This window comes from Ostrea edulis, chromosome 4 (assembly GCF_947568905.1).
Source record: "Ostrea edulis chromosome 4, xbOstEdul1.1, whole genome shotgun sequence".
NCBI lineage: Eukaryota > Metazoa > Mollusca > Bivalvia > Ostreida > Ostreidae > Ostrea > Ostrea edulis.
The window spans coordinates 16,805,295-16,813,591 of record NC_079167.1 but is presented as its reverse complement, the minus strand read 5'-3'; positions in this window follow the sequence as shown (position 1 = coordinate 16,813,591).

The window sequence follows — 8,297 nt, the reverse complement described above, 5'->3', positions numbered from 1 at the left end:
TTTTGTTCGTGTCCAGTATCTTTCACACTGTAATCCTTAGACTAACAAACTTGGTCAGTTGGTGCATTTTGAAGGGAAGGTGTGTCATGAACCAAAAATAGTTCACTTGAGCCTCATTTTAGAATTTATGGCTATACATATATACAAATGGTATCCAGATCATATCTTTCAGACTTTGATGCCTAGGACTATCAAACTTGATCTGTCAATGTACAGAATCTTGAGGTGAAGGTGTGACTGTGTCATAACCCAAAAAGAGGTCACTGTGGCCTCCTTCTGGAATTGTGCTCCACTGTTTGATAACAGTATCAAAAGAAACGGAATAATTTCTATGTCATTTTACCATATTTACTGAAGGAATTTGTGACATACTTGTAAGTTGATCAATTTCAATCGTTTTATGACTTCAACATATTTATTTTAAAGTGGTTGATTCTCCTCAAACTGAATTGGTTATTTCAAATAGCACTTTCTTATACGTTCTGTCTGAGAATGAGAAAGGGCTGTACATAAATTGAATTATTAATTTGTTATAACAAACTAAAAAAAGATACTGCTGCAGCCCTAATATGCTTCCGTGCAATCGTGAATTTTCTCTCCATGGTCTCCACATATCAAAGGTCTATGTCAAAAGACAAAAAAGCTAAGACCCGGACAAACTTAGTATGAGAAGCGGAAGAAGAAGAATTCACACTAAAACAACATGTCCCCTTTCTGGGAAGAGGAGGTATATTTATTCATAAATATTTTTAAAGAAAAGATGTGAAATGCCACCGGTACAAAAACTTTTCAATCAAGAACATGCATACATTTTCAAAATGGGTTTCCTGCAAACTGAAAGTTATGTGCTCAATATCAGATCTAGCACCATGTACTAGAAGGCTTTTTAAGGTACAACTATTCACAGTACATGTATAACTATAGTGGCAATAAAGCAAAACAAGAGATTCATGGGCCGAGTCTGAGCTAATCTGCAGAAGCTAAATATAATATGAATGTAATTTACATATATGTAGCTTACTGGATATGCAACCAGGAAAATTAGTATCGATTTAATAGCGTTTTGCAGTACTGATACTTTTTTACTAATGCTTGGGTTACCAATAAAGCATGTGGGCCTCTTGTTAAATTAATGATTTTAAATAGCAATTTAGTAACTTGAAATAACAAATTGATAATTTATTACAAATTAGCAATTTGAAATAACAAATTAATAATTTGATATAACAGATTGATAATTTGTTAAAACAAATTAGTAATTTGTTATAACAGATTAGTAATTTGTTATAACAGATTAGTAATTTGTTATAACAGATTAGTAATTTGTTATAACAGATTAGTCATTTGTTACAACAGATTAGTAATCTGTTATAACAAATTAGTAATCTGTTATAACAAATTATTAATTTGTTTTAACAAAATCAAATTATTAATTTGTTGTAACAAACTAAAAAAAGATACTGCTGCGGCCCTAATATGCTTCCGTAGTCCTCAGTATCCATTGCTTGTCGCAAGAGGCAACTAAATAGGGCGATCCTTCGGACGAGACCACAAAAACCAAGGCCCCGTGTCACAATAAAGATCTCTCCCTGCTCAAAAGCTGTAAGCGCTGAGCATAGGCCTAAATTTTGCAGCCTTTCACCGGCAATGATGACGTCTCCATGCGAGTGAATTATTCTCAAGCGGGACATTAAACAATATGCAATCGATTAATTAACATTGCATTGTTATCCCCCTCCCCCAAACAAAACATTTACACCTGTTTGCGATTGTTCGGCTTTTTTTTTTCGATTAAAATTTTTACAAAGTTGCCCCATGCAAACTACATGCACCATTTATACGCACAAAAATATAGTAATTATGTACACTTACAAACCTTTTACCATTATGTATTGTAATATTCTCTATCAAATATATGGCACCCCACTATTATACATGTAACCGTTCTTGGAGATAAATTTCACAAGATGGTTGTGGCCTGGAAGGTAGTGAGTTCATTTATTCAGCAATGGAATTAATGGAATAAAACATAGACGAGATGAGATCTCACGTGAGCGGATCAAAGGATCTAATTTTATATTAGATTGAGATGAGATTACCCTAAAACAACGACAACATGCATGTATAAACATACAAACAACACATCTACTAGACAATACTAAGACATCATATTTCAACAATAACAAATACATGTACACAGAACATTCAATTTATAGAAATTAATGCTTAGGTCATTAATTTATATTTTACACTATTAAGTCAATTATATGTACAGTATACATACCGGTTTATGAAACCGAGTTAGCCCCTATACAGTTGGTTTAAAACTGGGGCTTTATATATTGACCTATTAAAATATCAATCATTATTATAACAATATTCACAAACCCTGGCCTTCTAAAAGGATGCATGAATTAAATTAAAAACTTGCAACAGCTAAATAGACATTCATAACATTTAGCAACCTCCATTCTTCTCTTTCATACAAGTTTGGCAATTTATTAAAATACTTTTCTCATTCATTAATTATAGAATTAGATTAGTGATTTTATAGATTTTGAATAGCTTATTTTACTTGCAGTAAAGGTGTTGTATAGAACAATCCAAGAAGTTTTAGAATTATGAAATTTAGTAGTCAAACAAGACAAACTATTCTTCTACTGGTGTAACAACTCACTAACTACATGTACTCACTTAAAAAAAAAAAATACCTGAAAGCACCCTGAAATTCCCGCCAGGGTCTCCCATTGGCCGAAATACAAATAACCAGCCAGTAGAAATTTAAACCCAGTTTATCTAGGCTATTCAATACCTGGACTTAACCATTATAAGAAATAGGGGTGCTTAGGTTTATTTAAACACGTACACACAAAACATAGCCTGGTACCCGAGGCCTTCCGATGTCTAGGCCTCGGGTACCAGGCTCAATCGTAACAACTCGGCCATTTCCGTAACCGACAAATAACCTCGTAAGCAAACAGAAGAAATTCTTCTTAAATTGTTTGCCGGAAATTATTCCGCAAATAGTTCTTTAATAATGGAGGAGAGACTCGAATTTGCTCGCAGCAATATCTTTGAAAGATAAACAATTGGAAACACTTAGATATTTGTGGGAGAAGCGAGACTGCATTAGTTTATTGCCAACTGGGTATGGGAAAAGTGCAATTTATCAACTTCTTCCATGGCTTTTACAAAGGGAAAGGGCAGGAATTGTACTCGTCATATTGCACCCTTGAAGTCGATACTTTTGATTTCCATTAGTGGAACTCTTCAAATTAAAGGCGCGTAAAGTCGTGCTACCGGGACAACGTAAACATTAGGCACACGTAATACGGCATTGAATACAAATTATAAAGAACTGCAAACCACAACACTGATCAGAATTATAAAGTTGAAATAAATAAAATTATGTTAACAAGAAAAAAGACAAACTTGTTAAACTATGTGAGGGAGCACAGGTACTGAATTTGCTAAATATGACAGATATAAAAGCATCAACTGCAAGAGCAAGAAGAACTGTAACGGAAAAAACCAATGCACATCCAACATAACGAAATTTTCTTGCAAATAATGGGATCCATATGCTTTTAAAGTTATTCTCTCAGACTATGAAGATATTTTATCATAGAATTAGCGCAAGTTCATATGGCATTGACTTTGTAAGTATACATGCACCCCCCTCCTTTTCCAATATTTTAAAATAAATTATCCATCTCTCAAACTGCATTTCAAAAAAATTGTGACGTTTATAACACTAATGAACACAACTGTTATGTTTCCGAACTTCATCTAAGCTATTTCATAAATTACAACTGTCGATGGAATTCGGATAGAAAACATCGATTTTTGAAATAGATGTGATACATTATGTAGCGTTCAAAAACACGTTAGTTTTATATATTAGTGTTAGGTTTTTTTTAATGGCTATTTTACCATATGACACCACGTTTATATATATATATATATATATTTAAAAAAAGGGGGTGGGGTGGGGGTTATCAACGTTTTAATTATGTCCCGGTAATCTCGCGAGACTTGTTCATTGACGCGCAAGAGTCATCAAAGCGCGATAACTCTGACGGGCTGGTAATAGGAAGTATTATTGTGGACCAGGTGGCTTTTCTCACTTCTAAGGGGGTGCAGGCTTTATGCCTTAACTTTGAAGGCACTGGTTGTCAAGGGATTTATCTAAGTTGTTTTTTACTACCAGTATAAGGTACCTTTCCCCTTTGGCAACAAGTGGATATTTCCCCTTCATTTGTAGAAACTTGACAAAATTGTATGAGAATTTTCAACAAAAATCATTTTGTATATATTCCAAGTCATTTTCTATAATTGTCAGACTTACAATACAGATAAAATGAGTAATCAATCAATTTATATGGCTGTAATGATCTGTGGATATTATATTCCATGGATGTCCCCCACCACCATCCCCTGGAAGCTCAATGACTGCATTCTCAAAAATTCCCCTTAAATTTAAAATGTGTGGTAACATCTTAATGCTGGGTAAAACCCTGATGTCGTTTTGCGGATGACGACGAATCTGTTTCGAAGGTAGAGAAAATGCTAAAATTCATATATATTTTTTTCCATTGAAATTTTCTGACTGCAATGACTGCATCTGTGTATGGGAGGAGTTGGAACGGGCCACTATATCCTACAATTGATTTCAAATTTCCTAATATCTTTCTAATGCACTCTATATATAGATTATCCTCTTTCTACATGTTTGATAGAGAGATTTTCCCCTTCTATCTAATAACCAGAAAATACTTTTGGAGAGCTGCAGTTTGTCGGGTAGTATCTGAATTATCAGGTAATAGTACACAATGCCACATAATACAAACATCACCAGGATCATTTATTTGCAATCTTTTATATATAATGAGATTGCATTTAAATTCTGGTCATGGTGGACCAATTGCTTCAACTATGTAGAATACTTTTTTTCAGAGTCTAAAAGGGAAAAAAACTAAAACGAAGACAAGAGTATTTTAATAACAATAGATGACAAGGCATACTCAAGCACACATTACAATATGTGACATAGTTGACAATTTCATTGATGGTACATGTAACATCCACAACAATGTACAATAAGATAAAAAGAAAGAAGCAAAGAGATACCTTACATGGTAACAGCCTCAAAAGGCACATATACTTTATTGAATTTGATGCACTTGAATAACACAAACTTTTTTTGAAAATAAATGAAAATGGACACTGAACATATACATGCCCATGTATACATTTCACCATATGAAATCTTATTTTTGCCATTCAAAGTGTAAATGTTAGGCAAGCATAATTTTTCTGTCAATTCATTTGTTATACAGAACAATGTTGTGGAGAAAAAAATACATCACAATGCAGATTTTTTTGTTTAATAAATCAATTTTAAAATTTTCTATAAATTTCCAACAATTTCCAATTCTGCAGGCAAGGTTCTGGAAAAAAAAAGGTTCTTCAATATTTTGAATGGTAACTAATATCATTATCTGCATTATGTATTAAGATATGTAATTATACCTGCATGCACACAAATGTTTAGGTTTAGATCTATCATTATACATGAAGACCCGAACTACAGAGTGAACTTAGCACTAAGTGTAATTGATTAGTAAATGTGGATCATGTGTACTTAGTCATCGTTGGATATTTTTTTTTAAATTTATTACCAATACCATGGACTTTTTCTGCAATTTTACTATATATATGTGTGTGTTATTTGTTTATGTAATATATGTCTCTTGATAAAGACGTGGGTTGCGTCGAAAATTGTGAGTTTTAAATAACGAACAGTGTCGTGGCCTTTTCAGTGCTTTTATAAATTTCTTTACTAGCTTTGTATCTTCTCAGATCCGACACTTTAAGAAAGTAGGGTGTTGTTGGGTTTTCGTTTTATTTATATATGACTGGCATCATGAGAAAAGGGCCCTTACGGTCAAAATTTCACAATTTTAGTTTTTCCTAGAATTTTATTATGTATCATTTTCTGTTCACAAAAATACCAAATTTATGCTGATATCACGTTATTTAACGTTTTAATGACAATTTTTGGGACACATCTGTAAAAATATTAGAAAGGTCAAAGTAAAAAAATTGTAACATCATACGTCAAATATTATGCTGATTATATTGCGTGTCCATGAAATGAATTCCTATTACTGTCATGTATTCATTTCAAACACAAATATTTGATCTTATATTGTGGGGAAAAAGAAACATTATATAGAAATGGTAATATTTTAATTTCCAACGACCTGAACACCGGTGAATTCGCACGGAAAGACGTAGCATCAATTTTACCATTCCAGATTAAGGTCACATTTACGCAATCATTCTACTTATGTGTTTAGAACTCACTTTAAACACAAATATGCATAAATGAATGAATAAATTTAAGGTTAAATAGTAAATGAATAAATATAGTTCAGTGACATTACTTGTCGGCGATCATTCATTCCTCAGGCAGAGCGAGACAGGCGCGGATCTAAAAAAAATTTCAAAGGGGGTGAAGAGGAAATGCAGGGGCGGATCCAGGAATTGCTGTTACGAGGGCGCCACTTTATGAGGCAGGGGGTTTGGGGGCCGCCTTGAGGCCCCCAGTGGGTCCAGGGTGGGGGGCCCAGGGGCGAAGCCCCCGAAAGCTCATGGATTTTACAGATTTTATAGGGCTTAAAATATGTCTCCTATTTAAGTCATTTTTACTATTTTCTATCATTCTTAATCAGGTGAAATTAGTAAAATGACGCAAATTTTAAGGGTTTTTGGAAAAAATTAAGTTCTCCCAATGAAGTAATTCAAGAAAGCAAAAAGATTTTGTCATTCATTTCTCCGGGAGTGGAAGAAATTATTGCTTCTTTTATCGTTTAGTACATTTGTCTAAACAAGATATCACGATTTACCTTAAATTTGAAAATTTTAGTAGGGGGGGGGGGGGCGGCTGCGCCCCCCCCCCCCTTAAATCCGCCACTGAAATGAGAGTTGCTATAACGTACGTTAATATAATTAAACGACAACTTAACAGGGATGCTATCAATTTGTATTTCTTAATTCAAATTTGGATTAATGTTATTGTATAATTATCAGACGTAGATCTGTCACTCTTGATTTTAAAACGAATCCTGTTTTAAAATGCATTCCGATTTACTCCCAGTAATTCGGTTTTTTTTTTTTTAATAAAATGAAATATTACAGATACAAACTATATAAAAATAAATAACTCTATAGTCATTCTCTCCTTCCCCCCTCTCTCTATCTCTCTCACTCTCTCTCTTTAATTTAGCGAATCCAAAGGGGGGTGTGCAATCCCCGTAACCCCCCCCCCCCCCTCTAGACCCGCCACTGCGAGACACGGTACATCTTTGACTGAGTCTTTTACAAACGATCTTGCCTGACGGTACATGTATTTTTGTCTTATGAATTTGATTCATGATAATATAAGTTCATTTTGTATTTAATCAGATATATATAGTTATCTCACCTTTAGCTAAAACCCGCGGTAGTCTCCTGTTAAATATATCAACAGCTCTGTTTCGACACAATGTAATTAGCTTTTCGTCATACACCGGAAAGAAAGTGAAAATTTCGAAATAGCACACTTTGAAATACCCGACAGATTACAAAAATTTGTGTATTCCAGTTCCACTACAGCAACGTTTTGTGAGCGATGACTACGCGCGTGCATTTCACTTTACACTGTTCTTACCAGGTTTGAAAGAAAACCACAATCTAATTAAAATCAGACTTCTTAGATCCGCGCCGTATACGCTGCGTATTGTAGCGATATTGTGAGCGTATTGTAGGATCTGATTTTAATTAGATTGAAGAAAACCATTGTTTATCGCAAATGTAAACTATATTTTAACCAAATAAAGCATTAAAACTACTGTCGTTGAGAGATACCAATAAATGTACGAGAATCCAGTATCTGCTAGATTTTTTATGTGGTCAGGCAGATGAAATCTTTATATGGTCCGACCAAAATGCACCAACAAAAGTAAGGCATAACGTAGCGATTTCTATTCTGATCTAAGAAAATAAAAGAATCAGACTTGATACAAAAGAGCGCTATCCAACACAAAATGTGTTTATCAATTAATTACAGAGAAAGTATATACATGTATTATTTAACCTGCACAACTATCGCGAATGGATATGACATCTGTATGATGTACCATGAATAAAACAGTGTTAGGGCGATGGGACGGCATTTGAACCACCAACGCCGATCTTATAGTCTTCATGAATAAGGTAGTGATTTTACTATTTTTACCGCCCCTTCCATAAAT